Consider the following 22,835-nt stretch of genomic DNA (forward strand, 5'->3'; position numbering starts at 1 on the left):
AACAGGATCTCTTCTGTTTCTGTTTTTTTGGCAGCTGGCTGGTACAGGTATCTTTTTCTTAAAATAAATGAATATGAAATCATTTTACCATTTCAGATATGTATACTGAACAAATTCTTTTGATACTATACCCTAGACTATATATTACCCCATATATTTAGCAGTTGTCTCAACAGGTATCATATTCTCAAAATCAAAATAGTTCTAATTAACTTTGAGAAATAGATATAACGCCTAGGTTTTTTATTTATTTTTATTTATTTTTGGAGAAAAGAGATACTAAAATACATTAATACTTATAAGGCATCAAAAGTCCAAAAACATTTGGCAATCAGTGATTAAGAAGCCGTGTTCTCTCCAAAGATATCCCTTATGACTTTAAAAGGAGGTAGATAGTTGAATAAATTTGTGTACATCAGACACTGTTAACCCAGTTGTCCAGACAGTGCTGTTTACTTGAAAATGGCAATATAGTAATGTTTGAGCCTTTTTCTCATGCAAGCAATTTTCTAGGCACTTTATATGTTTGTTTAATCTTCTAAAAAATATATAAGGTAGATTCCATTATATTCCCCACTTTACAGAGGAGGGAACTAAAGTACAGAGAGCTGAAGAGACTTGCCTAAGGATTCACAGCTAGTGTATTATGTAGCTGGCATTCAAACACAGGCAGTTGGGCTCCCAAGATTAAGATGCTCTACAAACCTAAAATGAGGAAAACGTTTGGCAAGCCAGAGGATGAGCATGCCACATCTAAGTCTTTTCCTCCCCCCTAAATTACTCTTGCTCTAAGTAACTCTGATATTATTCCTGGAAATCTTTCTTTACACCCTGACGTAATCCTCAATGCAAGTAGAATCCACAGCCCAATATCCCTACTTTCCGCCTCCTTGTGCCACCTCAGCATGATTAACTAGAAATCATTTTCAGCTCTTATCATACGAGGAGAATTTTTCATGAAGTTAGTAATTTCCTTCCACTTATCAGGTTGATTCTCTGCAATTCAAGCAAAGGCTGAAGGATCTTTTTAGATCCTGCTAAGCTTGCAGATTCGCCGGGGGCAAAAAAAAAAAAAAAAAAGGGTGCAGGTGGTGCTGTTTGTAGTAATTCCTGGCCCCTTTCCAGGTTTGCTGGCTGCTTTGACTGCATAAGTAACCATGCTTATTTATTATTTATTTATTTAAAAAGACAAACTGAAATTGTACATGCTTATGAGGTACAATATGATATTTTGATACATGTATGTTTTATGTTAATGATTGGGTCAGGGTAGTCAATATAACCATTGCCTCTTGCACTTATAATTTCCTTTGGTCGAAAACATTCAACAGCCTCTCCTCTAGCTATTATGTAATATAAAAAACTTAACTGTTAGTTTGGTTTTTGTTTTTGTGACCGGTAAGGGGATCGCAACCCTTGGCTTGGTGTTGTCTGCACCGCGCTCAGCCAGTGAGCGCACCGGCCATCCCTATAATAGGATCCGAACCCATGGTGGGTGCGCTGCTGCACTCCCAGTGCTGCACTCCCCTGAGTGAGCCACGGCGTCGTCCCCTTAACTGTTAACTATAGTCACCCTACTATACAATAGAACACAAGAACTTATTCCGCTTATTGTAATTATGTACCTGTTGGCCAACCTCTCACTGTTTTTCCTTCCTTTCTCCCCTCCCTAGTCTCTGGTAACCACTGTTCTACTCTCTAGTTGTGTTATAGCTGCTAGAGCTGCAGCAAAGATTTTCTGTCCTAAACATATCCTGTTAACTGAACCCCATTTCCTGCAATTTAACCAAATGATTTTGTTATTGGTCCTAAGAATATTAAGTTGGACTTGAAATAATCTGCCCTTCAAAAGCTGGCAGGTAAAAATCCAAAAATCTGGTAAGACTATCAGCAATGCTGTGGAGAAATTTGGTACATGGAGGGCGAATTAAAAATACATATATTCCCTTTTGCAGAGCAGTTCTACTTCTGGGAAATGAGATGAGACATACTTAAATACACAAAATAAGAACATGTGCATACAAGGACGTTCATCAAACACTAATTAGAATATGAAAGATTAGAATCTTAATATCCATTAATTGGGTAATGTCTGGATAAATTATTTGCAGGGGTAAGAAAAGTAGTGCCTTTTATGCATCAATATGGAAAAGCCTAATATATTTTAAGTGCAAAGTGCAGAAGAGTATGTGTAATACCTTCCCTTTTGCATGAAAATGGGGAAAAATAACAATATTCTTACTTACATGTATAGGCATGAAAAAAACTATGGAAGAATACACAAGACAAAAAAAAAGTAGAGGTTACTTTGTAGGTGGGAAATGGACAGACAGAAGACGGTGGTGATATTCTTAAAAATTTATCTGTTCAAATAATTTTTAAAAATTAGCTACAAGCTCTAACCAACCAACAATTATTAAATGCCTGCTGTATTAAAACAGAGTAACACATATGGGTTTAGGTCGCCCAAATGCAACCTTAACTCTGGGATGCAAAATATAAAACTGAATGAAGTGGCTGTGTCTAACCAATTCCTGTAAGTCAAAGTTCTTGGTGCCTCTGGGGGATTCTGAGATTGATGATTTTGCCAAGGAATTTCACTTGTTTATCGGGGGTCTTTTCTAGAACTCAGAGAGGGTAGACAAACAAACAGAGATAGAAGGTGCCAAGCTCCCCCAATCAATCAAAAATTCTTCAGCAGTCTGTATGCCAAAAATCCAGGCATAATTCATCTGTAAATCTAAAAACGTGTAGGAAAGAACCAGGAATTGATTATGATGGAGCATTTTTCTTTTAATTTTCTTTAATGTTATAAGTGCTATTTTAAAAGTAAATGATTTTAATAAACCTAGAATGGAAAAGTCTTCTCATCAATTACACTGGATTACTCTAAATTGAGATACTGCTGCTTTTCAAAAGGCATGTGTTAATGACCAGCAATTATCTTTTATTCCAAGTTTTAATGACCTTGACTGGAAAAACCATTCTGATCTCTTCCCTTAGAATTTCAGGTGACTAAAACTGCACTGGAAACACAGAGCACACAATTACATAACATTCCAGTGTTTCCCAATGTGAAGGATTCATACCACCGCGATGACACTCAAGATGGTTCTAGGAAGTACACAAACAGAGCAGTAAACGACACTGAATCACACTGTGAGAAAGTTATTCCTGTATCTCTTCTCCTTCAAGGCTTCAGATTCAAAGCACTTGGCTGGCAAGAATATCTAGCTAGAATTTAATAACTGGTTTTATTTTCATTATACTAATTTTTACAGTTATCTTGATTTTTTTTTCCTTACGGCTAGAGGTTTAGAATAAAAATGTGCATCTGGATTACCCACACTCATAGAAACACAACAAAGAAGAGTACAAGTACTGCTGCCTATGTTCCAGGAACCCCTTGGTCACAAAACACAAAAACTCAGTGGTCTTTTTTCCAGGGATTGTCTTTCCTTGACTGAGATTCTCCTCACGGTCTTCTGTAACAGACACTCGGCTCTCCAGGAATGATATAGTGCACAGTATAAACTGGAGTCAAGCTGGTTTTAAATGCTGGTTCTTTATCTTACTGTCTATCAGATGAGGCTAAAATTGGCTATCCTGAATTTGAGAGGAATATATGTATGTATTTGAGAGGAATATATATATAAAATTTAAAAAATACATATATATATTTTTGGCAACTGGCTGGTCTGGAGATCTGAACCCTTGAACTTGGTGTTATAACACCATGCTCTAACCAATTGAGCTAACTGGCCAGCTGAGAGGAATAAATGAGGTCGCAAATCCAGAGCAGCTGACACACAATTTAATAAATGCTCAATAAAAGCTGATTTCCTTTCCTCCTTTACCTCCTTTGGTAGTTTACTTTTCTATATTCTCTCCCAATGATCTCACTCATTCCCATGGCTTTAATTATACCCGTACATGAATAACTTAAATTTTCTATCACCAATTCTGACCTTTTTTCAGAGTACCAAACCTTAGCTTCTGTGTCTATTTAACAATTCCACTTTGATATTCTGGCATCATATTAAACTCAACACATATAAAATAGAATTTGTTATCTTTCCCCAAATCTGCTCCTCTTCCTGTTGGTTTTCTCATTTCACTCATGCTATTACTATTATTTCCATCACTCAGGCTTGAAATCTCAATTATTCCTCATTCCTTTCCATTACACTGATTACACATCAATAAAAATTTTATGTGGCATTTAAATAGCTTGCAAAGGGTTACAAACTAAAAACTGTTGTTTTTACACACCCCCCCCATGAGAAAAATGATATTAAGGCAACTTAGGAGACACGTCCAGATCACATGCCTCAAGAGTGGTTAGAGCCTAGATTAAAAACCAGTTAAGGGCCGAGCCCGTGGCGCACTCGTGAGAGTGCGGCGCTGGGAGCGCGGCGATGCTCCTGCCGCGGGTTCGGATACTATATAGGAATGGCCGGTGTACTCACTGGCTGAGTGCCGGTCACGAAAAAGACAAAAAAAAAAAAAACAAAAAAAACAAAACAAAACAAAAAAAAACCAGTTAAGACTTAACTTGTGGCTTGTCACACCAACTGCTATGCTCTCATCTTACCATGCACCTCCTCAGGTTCTGTGGCATCTTCTGCATGTCTCTCTTCTCCTTCATTGGCACTCCTAGAATTCAGGCCTACCTTATCTTTCACATTTGCAATATGCTTACAGAAAGATTGGCGCAGCCAGGGCAGTATAGTTGGTGGTGTGCATCTGGCATTGCCCAGGAGAGATTTTTTTCCTAACGTATTAGAAAGAACTCCAGCAAAAAAAATTTTAACCATGAAATATATAATACACACTGAAAAGTACCCTCTCCCCCGCAAAAACCCCTACACCTAAATAGACTGAACACTTGTGTAACCCCACTCTGGTCAAGAAACAGAACACTACCAGCACCACAGAAGCACCCCTTGTTCCCTCCCAAGCACTACTTGTCCCTGACCACTGCCAAGGGAACTATTTCTTTTAGGTTTTACTGCCTAAACAGGTATCCCTACATCTAATTTGGTTTTGCCTGTTTTTTGATCTTCGAATTTTCCAAAGTGGTCATACCAATACACATTTCCACCAGCTGTGTATAGTTTCAGTTGCTCCAACTCTTGACCAACATTTGGCATTTTCTGGGTTTTCTTTTTTAGCCATTCTGTTGCATGTTCAACAGTAACATTTCCCTAATGATTAAAGAAGTTGAGTACTCTACTGGCCATCTAGATACCCTCTTTTGTGAAGTGACTTTAAACCTTTCTCATTCTGTTACTGGGTTATCTTTTTGTTTTTTCATTTGTGGGAGTTTTTATAAATTCTAGATAGGAGAAAAGAAGACATGTGGGGATACTTCAAAAAATTTGTGGGAAAGGGCTGGCCCCGTGGCTTACTCGGGAGAGTGCGGCGCTGGTAGTGCCAAGGCCGCAGGTTCAGATCTTATATAGGGATGGCCGGTGTGCTCACTGGCTGAGCGTGGTGCAGACCACACCGTGCCAACGGTTGCGATCCCCTTACCAGTCAAAAAAAATTTTTTTTGTGGAAAAAGAGAACTGAAAGATATGAATCCTTCCATGAACATTTTGAAGTACCCTTGTATATCTATTGTAGAAATGAACGCATTTGCCTGATGCTATCAGAATACCACTAATTTCCTTTACTCTGGCCTCAAATTCACTAATGAACCCTCTGGGAAGTAATGTAGTCAACTTCATGCATTCTCTCCAAAACAACACATTTGCTAGATACTACACATATAATAGGTAAAAAAAAAAGCGATTAGGAATACTGCTTTGGAATGAGAGACCTATACTGGAATCCTGCTTCTAACATTTACGAGTTTGGTTACTTTAGCCAAATTATTTAACCTGTTTTATTTTATTATTTACTTATTTTTGGCAGCTGGCAGTTACAGGGATCTGAACCCTTGACCTTGGTGTTATAAGCACCTCTAACCAAGTGAGCTAATTGGCCAGCCCTACTTAAGCCTCAGTTTCCTCACTGGAAAAACGGGGCTAATAATACCTATTTATAGAATTGTTGTGAGGATTAAATGAGACAATATCTGTAACAGGCTTTGCACAGTGGCTGGCACATTTAATAAATGATAGCTACTATAAATTTGATTATTTCCATGTAGACTTCCATGTCTATATGGAGGGAGAAAATGAGCAGATGTCCAGTCCTCTCTTAGCCATGATAGTTTTCACTATAAAGTAAAAAGGAGGCATGTAGATTCAGACAAGTCTTCTGAGAATTTGGTCCTCTGACTCCCTTTGTCAGAGTGACTCTAGAGCAGTGCTTCAAAAATTATCTGTGGTGAAAGATCATAGATACTTTTATAATACATGATAAAACCTATTATAAAAGAGAAATAAAAAAGTAAACACATACAATACAAGCCTCAAATTTTTATTAGATCCACAGACATGAAATTAGTCTGTTAAATTGCTATAAGTTTCTAAATTCTTACTCTCACTCTGTGTAAATACCTTGTCATTTTTGCAAATCCTAGTAACAAAGGGTCTGCCGACTGGCACTGACTGGCCCATGGACCAGACTTTGGTAGATCTGCTCTAAAGCATTAATAAAAATAAAAATTCTGAATCAGAGCTGAAGTCAAAGCAATTGAAGGGTTGCTCTTGGTTCTGAGTCACCAGCTGGCCACCTAGTGGCCACTTTCTAGCCTTAAGCACAACGTTGTCATTCCCTAGATCAAAAATGATCCTGTTTGTTCCCTTTTCTCTAGGGTAAAATTCCAACCTGGCATCCAAGCCCTTCCAGGGTGGTTGCAAGCAACTTTTTAAGTTTGATTTTCCACTATTCTCTATTTCACTAGACTTCACTGCCCAATATAATTAAACTGGCAAGTGAAATGTGGTTAATTCAGGAATTGAATTTTTTTTTTTTGGTGGCTGGCTGGTACAGGGATCATCAAACCCTTGGTGTTACCAGCACTATGGTAACCAACTAAGCTAATAGTCAGCCCCAGGAATTAAATTTTCAATCGTTAACTTTAATTTAAAGTTTAAAAAACAGACATATGATTCACTTACTGCAAAACTTTTAAGTATGTTTGGAACAACTTGGGTATGCCAATCTATTTTTTCAACTGTAAATTTTATGAAATCAAGTACTGAGATATGCTGTAAATATAAAATACACACAAGATTTCAAATTCTTGGTAATGAGAAAAAGAATGTAAAACTTAAAATTTCATACTTTTTAATATTGATCATGTGAAATAATATTTGGATATATTGGATTAAAGAAAAGACATTATCATAATTTCACCTGTTTCTTTTCACTTTTTTTAATGTGGCTACTATAAAACTACATGTGCTTTTTGTTATATTTCTATCAGACAGCACTGGCCTAGACAACCATGCCCAAAACCTAGGAATCACTATTGATTCCTCCCTTTCCCTCACTCATGCTTGATTCATGAACAAGACACGTTCAGGTCTAACCACAAACCAGATATTGGATCCATCTGCTTTCTCCATCTGTACTGCTACTATCTCAGTCCATACTATTACATTCTTAAAGCCCTTCAATGGTTCCAGTGCACGTAATCTTCTTACCAAGGAGGGCTGCAGCCCTCATCTCCTACCATTCCTTCCTTTGCTCACTCACTAGACTTCAGCCACACTGGCCTCCTTGCAGTTCCCTAAACACAACAAACTTCTTATCACCTTATGGCCTTTACCTTGCTATTCCTTTTGGTCTCACATACTTCCCGCCCTTAACTTCTTCCCAGTCAGGTCTTAGCTCAGAGAATACTTTCTCAGTGAGGCCATCTCTGACCAACGACCAAAATTTAGTCTACTCTCCTCCAGAGACATGCTTTATCCAATCACCCTCTTACTTTCTTCATGAATTTATTATGGGACATAATTTTTCCTCTTCATTTGTTGAACCTGTTTATGGTCTGTTTCCCTTCATTGAAAGCCTGTTTGTCTTGCTGCTGCTTTATCTATGCCAGTGTAGAATAGTGCTAGGGCACAGAGTGGGTGCTCTTCCAACAACTGTTGAATGAATATCTAACTGCAGACTAGACTTATCTGCTTGGTTGGCTCACAGGCACTTCAAATTCTACATAGTGAAAAAAGAACCTTCTTTCTTCCCTTACATATATTCCTCTTCCCTTGTTTCTAATCTCTGTGAAAACATTACCATGCACCCAGTTGTTCCACTGACACACCTTGACATCCCCCTCTCGGTCATACCCATATCCAGTCAACCAAATCTTCAAACTCTCAATAACCACTTTGGTCATTTTCTTTACTCCTATTTGCCACTACCTCAGTCCAAGTCATTATTGTCTCACAGATTACTGTTTTCCTTGCTTCAGATTTTTGCATACTAGTTATCTGTCTAGAACGCAAATTCAGTTTTATGGCACTTCTCCTTAAAAGTCTTTCAATGGCTTTCTCCTGACTCTCAGAAGCTAATTTCTGCACAAGGCATTCATTCAACGCCTTCATGTCTAGACCTCTAAAGGAACATCTCTAGGCACTCCTGAAAGAAAAATGTCTTCTTCACCCAACAATTTGCCTCCTAACCTTTGCATTTATTGCTTCCTCTGCATGGAAGTCCTTACCCAATTCCCTTAAAAAAGGTAATTGCGTCTCCAGTCCCATTCCATTCCTTCCTCCTAGGTTAGTAAAGGGTTGCTCCTCTATGAGATTCCACAGTATCCAGCAGTTTACCCTAATCATACTACTGATGCCTACTTACTTGTCTACATTCTACAGCATAAGGCCAATGGTGACAAGGATTCTGTGGCAATCACTAGCTGAACGTTTACTTAAAATCAATGTTAAAGAAAAGCATGACATAAAAATTTTGACAGTTTTATCAATTGAAGCAATGAAAATATTAAATCAAAAAAACCATAGATTATGGCTCCTATGCTACTTTTCTTCTATTTTAGTCACAATGTTTTAATAAATTGCGCAAAGACTGCAAATCTTTACTTCATCAATATTATAAAAAGCAGAGAGAAAAGATTTCTTATCTAAGGCCACACAAAATCAGTGGGCAATATGGATTTCATTTAAGCTTGTCAGCTACCCTGAATTAAACTATTGGTGCTGTTTCACGTATACCCAACTCCTAGATACAGGATGCCAAAAGTCGCACGGTTAGTAGGTTGGGAAAGCCACTCGCACGCTCCCTGATAAAAGCATAGCAGTGTGGTGAGTTCCTTAGCAAATCATATGTAAATTAAAGTCATATGGCTTTACTTTGCAAATCACCATCTCCAAATAACCTATTGCTACTTTAACAAAATACACAACAAAAATCTTGACATTCCAGCCACGGAAAAACAGGTCTCTACCCCTTAGGTGACAGTAATCCCAGAGAACTCAGTAAGCAGTCACTGGGTTCTACTACGTATGAAGCATCATGAGAATGTTAAAAAAAAAAAAAAAAAAAAGCTACAGACATATGTACATCTTCGTCATAAACCTCATTGCCCAGTTTACACGAAGTGAAGAAGGAACTTCCCTCGTTCTTCCCCTGGTACCTCAACAGCGACTCCCGTTCCGGTCTGCTTAGTTAAATCTAGGGCCACTTTAAGGTAACTTTTAGCCTCTTGGCTGCGCTTCCGTCTTCCAGGATTCTGCTAGGCGGCTCCGTTGGCAAGCTTAAACTCCAAAGACACCACAGGCTACGTCTTTCAACGGTCATGTCGGAGAGATACGAAGGTTAGCAGACTCACATTAGTCTCCGAACTCCTACCCACCACAGAAACAGGCGGGAAGGCTCGGCGGCGGCCCGGCCGCTCTGCCGCGCACATGGCCGGCCGCAGCTTCCACCCCCGCTGCCGCGCAGGCGCCACGCGAGCCGGGACTTGCGGTCTCCGAGAACGGATCATTCCGCCGCTTTCTTTGTGTAGCTGAAGCGCTAGAAATGGCAAATTTTCCTCCCCTCCGTTAAAAAAAAAAAAAAATACAGACCCTCCTTCCCCTTTCTCCAGCCCGAATGGGGTCGGGGAGTGGGTGGGAGTGGGATCCGCTTAAGAAGGCGGGGCGGAAAAGCCTCGGGCGAGGGGCTGACGAGGGCCGGGTCTGGGAGGGATGCTGGGAGCTTTGACTCACTCGCGTACCATGTGTCCCTCCGCGCGCAGCACGGAGGACTTTTCGGTGGGGATTTTGGGCGCCGACCAGACGCGGCATTTTCGGAAAATAGCGCCCCGTGCAGCTGCAGCGCTTTGTGTGTAGCGGGGCCGCGTCAGCCCGGCCGGGTACGAGGGGCCTCGGGTCTCCGCACCACCTCCTGCTGCTCCCCCGTCGCCGCTCCCGAAGCTTTTCCAGGTCAGTGCGGGTCTGTGTAGGGCCCTGTTACCACCGGATGTGGAAGTTGATCTCTTCGCTGGTAAAAAATAATTCCACTTCCCCCGGAACCCAGATCATCCCCGCGATTTCCTGTTTATTGCATTAAGGCGCCGGGTTTCCGGGGCTCCTGGACCCGCTTATTCCGCGGGGGTCGGCGGGTTCGGCGGGTTCGGCCTGGGCGCCCGCGCCGCCGCCGCGCTTTGTCCGCTGGGCACCCCGCTTCTGGGAGGGGCGGGCAGAACATGGTGGAGGCCGCCGCCCCCTCCTCGGCCCCGGCGCGCCGCGGCCTCCGTGCGACTTCCCACCCGGCCGGTCCCGAGCGGCGGCTCCGGGGCGGCGAGGGCTCTGCGGGCCACGAGAGGCCGGTGGTGAGAAGGGGAGGGAGGCAGACGCGGCCCGGCCCGGCCCCGCCGCTGCCGGCCCCTTTGTCTGGGCGGCCTGACGGCCCCGCCGGGCTCTCCAGAGCGGGGAAAGGGCGGCCGGCCCAGGGCGCGCTGTGCTGCGGGGCCGGAGGCGCTCGGGCCGCGGTGGGGACGGCCGGCTCGGACAGGGTTAACTGGAGAGCCGAGCTTGTCCCGCGTGGGGCCGCCGCGACCACAGCCTCGGCTGTGGGGACTCGAGTCCTGAGGGGACGAAGGCTGCCGTTCTGAATGCTCGGTCAGGACTTCTGCCCCAGAGACATCGCTGGCAGGACCTGCGGGTGCACGGCATCGGGAAAGAAGTTGAAAATATTGCCAGGTCATCTCTGCCTGGACACACTTAGTTATTGTGTTTAGTGTGTTTCGTTGAAGCTCTCCAACATTGTTGAATCAGCGTGCCTAGCCTCAAGGGTGAAAACTGAAACCAAAGGAATGGTATAGGCATGCTTTGTGTGTGTTTTCCCACTTTAAGCTGTTTTCAGTACACATACTCTTGCTTTAAACCTGCTTGGACTGTGGCGAGCAGACATCTGTTCAAAGGAGGGGCAGAGACCTCAGTACTTCTGAAGGGGCTTGATAATGTGGAAATATTTTAAGTCCTCTCGCCGGACACTGGTTTTCTGTCTCGATTCAGGCAAGTTACTTTCTGAGAAGTACACTTTTTATCTGGAAAGAGCTTTGGTGTAGTCCGTAAACGGTCCTTGTAAAGTAATTTGCCATCCACAATTAAAGATGTATCCAAATTTATTGTTTAGAAGTTAGCGGTTGGAAATTATTTTTTGCAGAGTTCATTTCGCGTAAAGACCTAGCCAGCTGGGTTTAAATTTCTCACTGACGTATAGCCATCCTCCTTGGCACTTCCACTTTGAGGCTCAGACTTTGAGTTTAAGGAAACTAAGGACGGTTTTATCTTTCTCAATTTTTCTCTCTTTTTAAGTATTTATTAATTTTTCAAAAACAATCCATTATTTGTTAATGTAAATGACATGTTAGGCAAATGTGACATTGTTTTGCATTTCTGCAAATCTTTAATGTCTGGTTTAACAGAATACAGCTAGATTCTTAAATCTGCTCTTCTGCATTCAGTCTGTTGTGGTATCACACCATGTAACCTCTGGAAAACTCCTGTACACTCATGCTTTTTTTTTTTTTTTTCTTTTTAGCTCTACAGTTACTACAGTTATTATTATTTAAAAGAGAAATATGTCATTTCTATCCTGCTTTCACCATACAAATCAAATCAGGATATTATACAAGACACATTTAAAAAACATGGATAGAAAAGTTGATTCCTACACCTTTTTCTTGGGCTCTGACTTTTTAAGAATTGGTATTTAGGTGCATAAACAATATCACAGATATAGATTGCATAATCTGCATGTGAACTTGGAGACTCAGTAACATTTTGAAACGTTCTAAGCGATTCAACTTAATTTTTAGTTTACATATTTTTAATGATGTACACTGTAAGATGTGAATTCCACGTTAGATGTGCTTGTGAAGTTTTGTGTGATGTAATATTTGTAGATAGGACACTTTCAAAACACTGTAGGATCTCCAGATTTAAAAATAATCCTGCGGTAAAATCTTCCGTGTAACGAATAATTTGCATATATGTACCCTTAGAATTCTGTCTCTGAATTAATCTGGGTTTTCTAGGTTAGGGAACGATTATACTATTGCAGTGTGTACAAATTTAAGGCTATATTTGCCTTAGTTTAATAGTTTTGAAAGGAAGCTAAGTTTGTTTCCAGTTGTTTCTGTGAACTCTAGTCTGAATCTGTCAGTTTGTAGTTCTCTACTGTTCCATCAACAGGAAGCATCTGGCATTCTTCTTGTAATTGTTAGAAAATGCCAGGTGTATTTTTAATGTTTGTTTTTCACATGAAAATAGATTGGATCTTGGTTAATTTTACTTGATTTTAGTTGTTTTTACCCTCTGGCATTTTTAGTTTCTTTCTAATGGGCCGCATCTCCAGTAGCATGGACTCTCCCACCCCGGTCTTGAATACCTTGTAAGTTAGAAGTAGTAACAAGTAAAGCAAACATGTTATGAGGAATTCAGAAATTATTACATGAGATTTTGAATCATGAATTAATTTTATTAAAAGTTTCTTTATTTTTTATTAAAGTATTTTAAAAATTATTTACATTTACATACAATGCACATAATGTACTCTGAGCAAATGCTCCTATTTTGTTTTACGAAAAACAAAATAGGAGCATATGTACTTTCAAAATGTATCCCTTCGACATTGAAATCTCTTCAAATGAATTCTCACCACTTGAATGAATCCATTTTTGAGGGCTCCTACAGCTCTCTTCCATTCTCCTTTTGCAAATAGCCTGAGTACAGATGAACTCACTGATGGCTCTAGATCCTCTCTCTCACTTAGCTAACATTAAAAAAAAACAAACAAAATCTTGAAGCTTAGGGCAAATTAGTTTTCTAATAAGTATCATTCCTCAGCCCCCATGGCTTTCCAACCAGTAATCCTAACGTTTCTGTAGCACTCATGTGTCTACCTCGGGACAACTGTAATTAGTATTATTATTAACTTTTCTGAAGATGTTTGTTCCATCATGCTCTCTAGAAGATAAACCTAGTACTAGGATCAGATTAGGGCCTGTGGGTTTCCTCAAAATGTTGACACTACAGTGCTCTGCACAGAGGAGATACTTTGGTGCAATCAGCTGTCAGTTCAACTGTTGGTGGGCTAGAGTACCTTTATTTGGGTGGAGTATGTCCATGACATAAGTTTAGAGACTTAAGCTTGAAGTGATTTCTTCACTAAAGATAAAGCCATTGGGCCATTGATGCATTTAGAAAGAAATCTAAAACTCTTAGCCCTAGTTCTCTTACCTTTTAATAGAAATAAGTGTAAAGGCAGGCAGTTAGGGCCCCAGATACTAATGCACAAATAGAGAATGTGGAAGAGAGTTGATCATTTTAACCGATTGTACATTTAATATGAACCAACATTACGGTATAATTTTTATTTCTATTTTTTTAATTTGTTTTTTCTTCTGTTTTTCTTTTTGTTTTTTTACTGTATAATTTTAAAATGGTAAATAATTTCTAAGTTGATAGAACAGCATATAGAAAGAGCAAGGCATTCCACTTTACTCTGTACTGGTTGTATTATACCTGGGGTATTGTGTCAGGTTATTAGGTAGTATACTATCATGTTATAAGTGGGACCCTTGCATACCTGGAAAGATAATAAAAACACACACACACACACACACACACACACACACACACACACACACACACACACACACACACACACACACACACACACACACACACACACACACACACACACACACACACACACACACACACACACACACACACACACACACACACACACACACACACACACACACACGGCTTAAGTAGGATAGGACCTAGGCTTCTGTTTTTCTCAAGTTCCCAACGTGATAGATATCCAAGTTTAAAAATCACTGAACTATAGAGCATATCCAGAGGATCTTGATCATTGATCATGGGGAAAGTGAAAAGAGGAAATGTTGAAAAAAACGGAATGTTTGACCTAAAAGGAAGAAGCTCCTCTAAGAAATGATAGATAGCCACCTTTAAATGTTTGGAGGTGTGTCGCATGGAAGGATCAGGTTTGCTCTGACCAGAAAAAAGCTAGGATCAATGGGTAGAAGATAGAAAGAGGCAGATTTTAAGTATCTTCCAAGAGAAATTTTCTCAAAACTATAAAAATAGAATGTGTTGTTTTGGATGCCCGTGTTCACTGACAGTGTCCAAGTTGGGAATTCTAGAGTAGAGGAATTGACGTACTAAAGGAGGATTTGGGCTAGGTGTCCTCAAGGTTCTTACAAATTGTGGTTTTATGAAATATGTTTAGATTTGCAGGTACATAGCAGAAGAGCAAAAGCTAATTGAGTGAAACAAGATAGTTAGCTGAACTGGATCATAGTTTTCACCTTCTTGGATAAAGAGAGATGAGTATTAAGTGAGAAGGCTATTTAATGAAAGGCTTTAAACCAAGCTGTAATTTGGCAAACTCAAAAGTCTTAAAATGGACATACCTTCTAATGTGGAAATTCCCATTTAAGGGAATTTATCTTGATGTCATAAAGATATGTGCAAAGATTTAGCAGTTGCGGCACTGTTGATAATAAAAGCTGTGTATTAACACATTTATCCCTGACAGTAATCATATGAAGTGGGTATTATCCCCATTTTTAAGAAGAGAAAATTGAGGCATAGAGAAATGGGGTAGCTGACTTACACTGTGACACTTGTGATTTTAGTGGTACAGTTTTAGCCTGCCAAGGTAGCTGAGTTAGTAAGGGATAGAGCCAGGACTTGAATCCAACCAGTTTGACTCATGATCACTATGCTGTAAAATTGTAAACAACATAAATATTTTTTATAGTGATTGTTAGGATACATCCCTACAGTGGGGTACTGTTTACTGAATCATTAAAATGATGTTGTTAGAAGAACGTAAGATAAAAAGATGTCTTGCTATATGTAAGTGATTTAAAAGCACAATTCCATTTTGGTAAAAAAACCAAAAATATATTGACATCTGGAAGAATGTGTAACAAATTGTTAAGTGGTTATTTCCAAGTGTAGTTTTATAGCTGATTATTTTATTTTTGCCTATCCAAATTTTCTAACTTCTACAATGAATTTGAATTATTGTGAATTACTTGTAATTAAAGATATTAAGATGTTATTTTCAATAAAATATATTAGTGTAACCTGAGGAATTTGTATTTTATACTATGCAGCTTGTGCAAGTTGATTTGGGAATTGCACATAAATGAATTTGTGGGTGCATGAAGTGTTTTGTATTTTTTCAGTTTAATTTCTTACCATTCTAGAAGTAACATGTTAATTGAATACAGAAAAATATCCTTCCTACCACTGTACCAAAGTCATCTCTCTATTTTGTTGTGTTTTTTTAATCTTACATGTAAAATTTTAAATGTTGTATTCATCCTGGTTGATCACTCTCTGTGTGAATTTAGGCAGTTTACTTAATCCATCTGTGCCTGTTTCCTCCTTTGTAAAGTGGGTATTATTATAACACCTGCCTCACGGTGGTTGGGAAGATTAAGTGAGTTAGTACATATCGGATGATTAGAAGAGTGCCTGACACATAGTTAATAGCTCAGTAAATGTTAGCAATTGTCATTATGTTATCACATTCAAAACTCTTGTGGTCTAATAGGTTTTGGAATTAAGAATTTTTTGGATATAGACAAGGTAATAATGTTGTGTAACCTTCCAACAGTCCAGTGCAGTACTCTTCAAACATCATTATTTCCGCAGCAGAATGTATGAATGTTGACACTAAGTGGAATAAAGACTATAAATTAGCTTCATGTAAGTTGAGATGAGGTTTTACTACCATGTGAGTTATTTTGGGTTTCAGAGCTTTTTGGATTTTGGAAAGGCAGATAAAGAACCAGCAGAATATTTACTCAATTTTGAGTCCTGTTTTACTTAAATATTAAAACATACATCTTTTCATGGTATTATATAGCTTTATCATGCATGGTAAATTAAAAAATTAAAATGAAAATAACATAAAATGTCTACTTCTATCTTCTTTGATTAAAAAATATGCTAAACCCACTGATACTGTGATTCTATTACATAATATAGAATCTTTTTTTGAAGATGCTTGAGAGTTCTTTAACCCAGTTAGGTTGTTGCTGTACCATTACACTTGAGGGACAAGATACTTATACTATGATGGTTTACTATAGTGATTCTTTTTTTAAATTTTTAAAATTATTTTATTTTATTTTTTTGTGACCGGTAAGGGGATTGCAACCCTTGGCTAGGTGTCGCCCACACTGCGCTCAGCCAGTGAGCGCACTGGTCATCCCTGTATAGGATCCGAACCCGCGGCCTTGGCACTCCCAGTGCTGCTTCGCTCCCAGCACCACACTCTCCCGAGTGAGCCACGGGGCTGGCCCACTAAGTGATTCTTTAAAGGAGGTGGGTGGAGGCCACCATGATACCTCTCTTTAACACACCCTCCATTCTGTAGATGTGGAGATTGAGGTGGTCATTTATTGTACATCATAAAAGTAATTATAGTACTGGACTTTGGAATTAGGTCAGTTTCTTTCATGATGAAGCTATTGGATGTGCAGCCCTTCTGATTCCTGGACTCCTTTATGTCTACAGCATTTATCATGTATCCAAACAGAGGAAAAATATTTGAATAGTATGGTATACAAGTGAATGATCTAAAATATTTCCTTTATATCCTAAATAGCTTGTGTGAACTCTGACCTTTGCCCATGTGATGATTACTCTCCCTTTGTTCCATTATCCATTCCATTGACGGGGACCCTTAGTTTGCCTCCCTTACTGCTAAGGTCTGAATGCTTATGTCCGCCCCAAATTCATATATTAAAATCTTCAAACTCCAAGATGATAGTATTAGGAGGGTTGGGTCCTTTGGTAGGTGATTAGGTCCTGAGGGTAGAGCCCCGATGAGTGAGTTTAGTGCCCTTACAAAGGAGATTTCCAGCGATCTCTTTTGTCCTTTCCTGCATGTGAAGTTAGAGTGAAAAGACTGCTGTCTAGAAGCTAGCCCTTACCAGACACTGAATCTGCCAGCGCTTTGATTTTGGACACCTTAGCCTCTAGAACTGTGAGAAATGATTTTCTGTTGTTTGTAATCCACCCAGTTTATGGTATTTTGTTATAGCAGCCCAAATGGACTGAGATACTTAGCTTATTCTTGCATGCATTAGATATAGCCTGAACTTTGACATCAGTCACTTCTTTCATATTTTACTGGGCTCCTGTTGTCAGCTCTTTCCACTGTCAGTTTATTCTGTTTTCTTCACAGGTCCCAGCATATTTGTGGAGGAAGGTGAATAATTATGAAGATTTCTTGGCCACTATAAATTTATGCTGAACAATTCCAAGTGGGCCCTTGTTACTTCTTGACAGTCATTTTGCTAATCTTATATTTTTGTGTTGTTTCATGTTTCTTCTTTAACATTCAGTAGGTGCCATTGACTTCTACTCAATTGAAAAAAAATGGGGTACAAGCTTGCACATTTTTTTCACTGTCATCATGACAAATCTCTTCTTTCATCCTATTTTGTAAACGAATGGAAGAGGAATCTTCTTTTGCTTTTCCCAGGAATCTTGCTACCATACTTAAACTTTTTCTTTCTGGTCACTTTGATCATTATCTGCAATGACTTTTTTCTTCCTGCATTCAAATATGTACAGACTTGTGTATCTTGGGAGGAAAAAAAAAAAACTTTGATGAACTTTTAGTATTTTTCCAGCTATCTGCCTCATTTCTCTTCATTTCAAAAATTTTGAGAACTGAATTAGAATTGCTGCCCTCCACTCTCACTACTACTTTCCTAACTTACTATAATTTTGGATATCATATTCAGACTGTACCTTCAAAAGACATCCTTCTTGTCAATAATGTTGGCTTCATCCTGATTTTATTCAACTAGTAAAAATGTATTACTACTGATTTCCATTGAGGCTTCTTAACATTCTTTCTTTCCTTGACCTTCATGTTAGTATGCCATCCTGATTTCCCCTTTCTGATACTACTTTTTTGTTTTCTTTGTTGTTTCATGATACTCTTAACCAGTCATTACAGTAGTTCCTCCTTATTTGTGGTTTCAATTACCTGTGGTCAATTGCCATCCAAAAATATTACAGCATTTTGAGAAAGAGACCACATTCACATAAATTTTATTACAGTATATTGTTATTTGTTTTTATTAATTATTGTTTATTATTAGATATTGTTGTTACTCTTACTGTGCCTACTTTATAAATTAAACTTTAGCATAGGTATAGAAAAAAACATGGTATATATAGGATTCAGTACTATCTACGGTTTCAGGCATCCACTGGGGATCTCGGAACATATCCCCTGAAGATAATGGGGGACTACTGTATTCTTGTCATTACTCCCTCTGCTCCCCTCTCTTTGTTTTCTCTCATATGGATGTTTTTATTTATTTTTTTGTGGCTGGCTAGTAGAGGGATCTGAACCTGTGACCTTGGGGTTATAAGGCTGTGCTCTAACTAACTGAGCTAACCAGCCAGCCCCCGTATCTTTTTTTTTTTTTTTTTTTAGTATGTGGATGTTTTAAATGCTGATGACTGCCAATGTTTATTCTCTAGATTTGTAGCTTCAGTGATTTACTGGATGTTTCCATTTGAAGGCTCAAGGAATTTCCATCACTTTTAGATTTATTATTACCCAGCCTCCCACCTGCTCCCAGTTATTCTTTGTTTTATCAGTATCATCTTTATATCTTGAAGTTGTCTGTGATGCATGTTTTTCAGTCATTTTATCCATCAGTCAGCATAGTTCCTTTTATTACTCTTTACTGGATCTCAGTTTGTCCTAGGATTCTGCATTGCCTATTATTTGCCCTTTCTAACTTTAGATTTCCATCCTTGAATCCATCATGCATATGGTATCCAGAATAATTTTCCTAAAACTTTTTTTGATCCCGTTGCTGCTAAACTATAAACACGAGGAGAGAACATGTGCTGTTGACCTTCGCACTCTTCATTGTGCCAAGCAAAATGAGTTGAACCTGTGCTGAATCAATGTTTGGGTGGATCACCATTTGCTCAAAACTTTGAATGAGACTTGTAGTTGTATGTAAGATAAAGTCCAAATTCTGCTTTCTTACTTTCAGATCTTTTTATATTAAACTCTGCTTTTTCAGCCTTATTCCTTACTCCTTCATATTATTAAGTTGGTGTTTCCTCTTAATATACCACGCTCAGGCGTAACTCCATGTGTTCTCTCTTTTCCTTGCCTATCAAAGCCTATTCAGTAATGTTTGCCCTTTGCCAGGCAGTGTTCTAAACTGTGGTGTTATAATAATGAACAAAACAGAAGACAAGGTCCCTGTTTTCTTAGCGCTGACATTTGGGAGGAGGGACACAGTAAGTAAATACATGGTGTTAGGTGGTAATGAGTGCGAAAAGGAATAAAACTAGATAAGGGAATAGAGTGGTGGGATGAGGTTGCTATTTTAGGTGGTCAGGGAAAGCTGTTCTCTGTGAGTGTCCTGGAGTGAGAGAGCAGGCCATGCAGTTACCTTAGTAAAGAGCTTTTTAGGCAGAGGAAGCCACACAGGCAAGACTGTAAGGTGGGAACATGGTTAGCTTGTTTGAAGAATTGCTAAAGCTTGTGTGGCTAGAGCATAGTGATTAAGGGAGAATGATAGATGTGCTGAGAGGTAGTGGGGAGCCAGATTATGCTTTAAATGTTGTCTTTCATCGAAGAAGTCTTCCTTGACTACTTTATCTTGTTTGGTAATTTAAAACTCTGAGCCCATATAGCAACTATGGAAGTAGCTTTCAAATGATTTTTTGCTGCGACACACAGTGAGAAATATATTTTACATGGTGATCGTGTATACACATTGCTGTGTGTGTGTGTGTGTGTGTGTGTGTGTGTGTGTGTGTGTGCATGTGCATGCTTGTATGTGGATGATAACTATATTTGACATATGCTGGTATTTTAAAAAATGTTGGCATTACCTCACTAAAATGATTTCACAGTCTCCTAATGGGTCATGACCTACAGTTTGAAAAGCACTGGTCTCTGGTATATACCACTTAAAAAAACACAGAACTACAGACTACTTTTGTTATAATTCACACATTCTTTCAGGTTGTAAAATATTTTTGGTTGAAGATCATGACTTCAGTTTGTGTGTGTGTAGATCTGTAGTGTTTATGATAGTGCCGAATAGAGTGGGCTTGTTTAATTTAGCAAACATCTATTGAGTGATATGCTAGAAACTGCTAGATACTAAAATACACATAAGAATAAGATAAATGCTGGCTTTCTCAGGCTTATGGGAGGGGGAGCCTGTGAACAAATCATTTGTAATATGGTGGAATCCATATGATATTGGGTACAATAATACAATAAGGCACAATGAGGAAATAGAGAGGTGACTAGTTCATTTTGCTGAGAATGTCAAGGGGAGTTTTCTGGGGGAGGTACTGTCTGAACTGAGTTTTGGAGGGAGAATAGTAATACTTTGGTCAGGTAAATTGGTATAAGAGGAAGACTTCTCAAGCAGAATAACATAAAGGAGTGGTATCATTAGAAAGAATAGCATGTAAAGATTATTGTAGATAACTGTATAGTTGGCGTATATGAGGGATCTTTAAAAATTTCATGGAAAGATTCACATTATCTTTTAATTCTATTTTTCCATGCAATTTGTAAATCCAAGGGGGAAATGCTGATCTGATGAGGCAGCAGTGAGGAACAGGACAGATCTTAAAGATCTGAGATGCATTGGAGTTTACCACTTAGTTAATGATTATGCTTATTAGGTGAAAATAATATATAATCAGAATTACTTGTAGAAATTTGCCACATGGGGAGTAGAGGTATCATCTCTCAATAAACCTGATACATCCAGTTTTTCCTCTAGTTCTGAAATATATCAGTTTCCTCAGTTGTTCCCTAGAAGAAGATGGCCTATGTTTATAGGCTTTATTGTACCAAAAAAACCCCCTTTTTAAACATTAAACTGTCACCCATTGCAATGAGAAGTTCATTCTGTAAGAATCATTTGAAAACTGAGACCTAACTGAGGAAATAGGAAATTCACATTTCAGTCTAATCCTGGGACTTATGTTTATGAAGTAGAATGGTGGGTGGCCAACTATTTAAATTATTTTTCACTTCAAGTTAAATATACAGATGGTTCAGTTGTACTATATTCTATAGATGATTGGAATACATGATTATATCTATGCTTTAGAAAGATATTTTGATAAATTTGACCAAGCCATAATTTAAGACTTTATGACAGCATTTAGAATATGCACATTTAGGGCCGACCCCGTGGCTCACTCGGGAGAGTGCGGCGCTGGGAGCGTAGTGGCGCTCCCCCGCGGGTTCGGATCCTATATAGGGCTGGCCGGTGCACTCACTGGCTGAGCGCGGTGTGGGCAACACCAAGCCAAGGGTTGCGATCCTCTTACCGGTCACACAAAAAAAATAAAAACAAAAATAGAATATGCACATTTAAAACAAATGGAGAGGAATATTTGCAGCACGTAGGAGGTGCAATGAAAGATCAACTTTTTCATTGAAAAAGTTCAATGATAGATCTACATTATCTTTTAATTCTGTTTTCCCCCAAACTTTTTGAAGTGTCCTTGTTTAATAAACCAGAAATATGATGCACTCCTACAAAGAAACAATGAAATGGTAATATAGGTAAAGAATATGAACAAGCAGTTTCAGAAGACAAAACATAAGTGACCAACAAACTTTTGATAAAGATGTGCAATCTTATTAGTAATTTAAGAGATGCATATTAAAACAGAAAGATAACATTTTCTACCCATCATACAAGCAATAAACTAAAAAGTTGATAATAGTAAGTTTGGTTATATTGTGAGGAAATAATATTATGAACTACCATTGGGAGTATAAGTCAATATAGCCAATTAGGGGGGTGTAATTGGTGTGAGCAATCTGGTAGTATCTATTAATTTAAAATCCTTATTCCCAACAAGTCCGTCCATTTTCTGCACTAGAGGAGCACTAGTATATGTGCAGAAAGAGGCATGTACAAATATGTTCATTGCAGCATTGTTTATAATAGTGAATAACTGGAAAAATAAACAATGGTCATAAATAGGAAAATGACCAAACAAATCGGTGTATTCATACTGTGGAATAACATATAACAATTTTAAATAGTAAATTACATATACTATTGTGTGATAAGCTGTAGAGCAGTGTGTACAGAATAATAGCATAAATAAGGAGAAAACCCCAGAACAATACTATATTTTGGAGGGGAAGATACATATATGTGCATGCAAATGCAAAGAGTATGGTTTGGCAAGAAAAATATTAAACTGATATTAGTGTTTAACTCGGGTGGTGGGTAGAGAATTGGGTTTTGGGAGTAGAGACAGGGAGAGATGATCAGAGGGAACTTTAGCCTTTTCAGTAATTTTAAAATTTGAACATTAGAATATTATATTTGTTTAAAAATT

At 38.7% G+C, this 22,835-nt stretch overlaps 2 protein-coding genes across 6 annotated transcripts in view; one reads left to right on the top strand and one right to left on the bottom strand.

The window, feature by feature from the left end:
* Positions 1–9,791, bottom strand: part of USP8 (ubiquitin specific peptidase 8) — a 91,153-nt gene extending 81,362 nt beyond the window's left edge. The window contains exon 1 of the mRNA XM_063091243.1: positions 9,746–9,791. The gene's annotated coding sequence lies outside the window, so the exon portion shown is untranslated. The remainder of the gene's footprint in view (positions 1–9,745) is intronic.
* A 465-nt stretch (positions 9,792–10,256) lies between these two features.
* GABPB1 (GA binding protein transcription factor subunit beta 1) overlaps positions 10,257–22,835 on the top strand; it is a 64,181-nt gene continuing 51,602 nt past the window's right edge. For all 5 annotated transcript variants that reach the window (XM_063088700.1, XM_063088701.1, XM_063088702.1 and 2 more), the window contains exon 1: positions 10,257–10,340. The gene's annotated coding sequence lies outside the window, so the exon portion shown is untranslated. The remainder of the gene's footprint in view (positions 10,341–22,835) is intronic.

The sequence above is a fragment of the Cynocephalus volans genome, chromosome 3 (genome assembly GCF_027409185.1).
Source record: "Cynocephalus volans isolate mCynVol1 chromosome 3, mCynVol1.pri, whole genome shotgun sequence".
NCBI classification, from domain to species: Eukaryota; Metazoa; Chordata; class Mammalia; order Dermoptera; family Cynocephalidae; genus Cynocephalus; species Cynocephalus volans.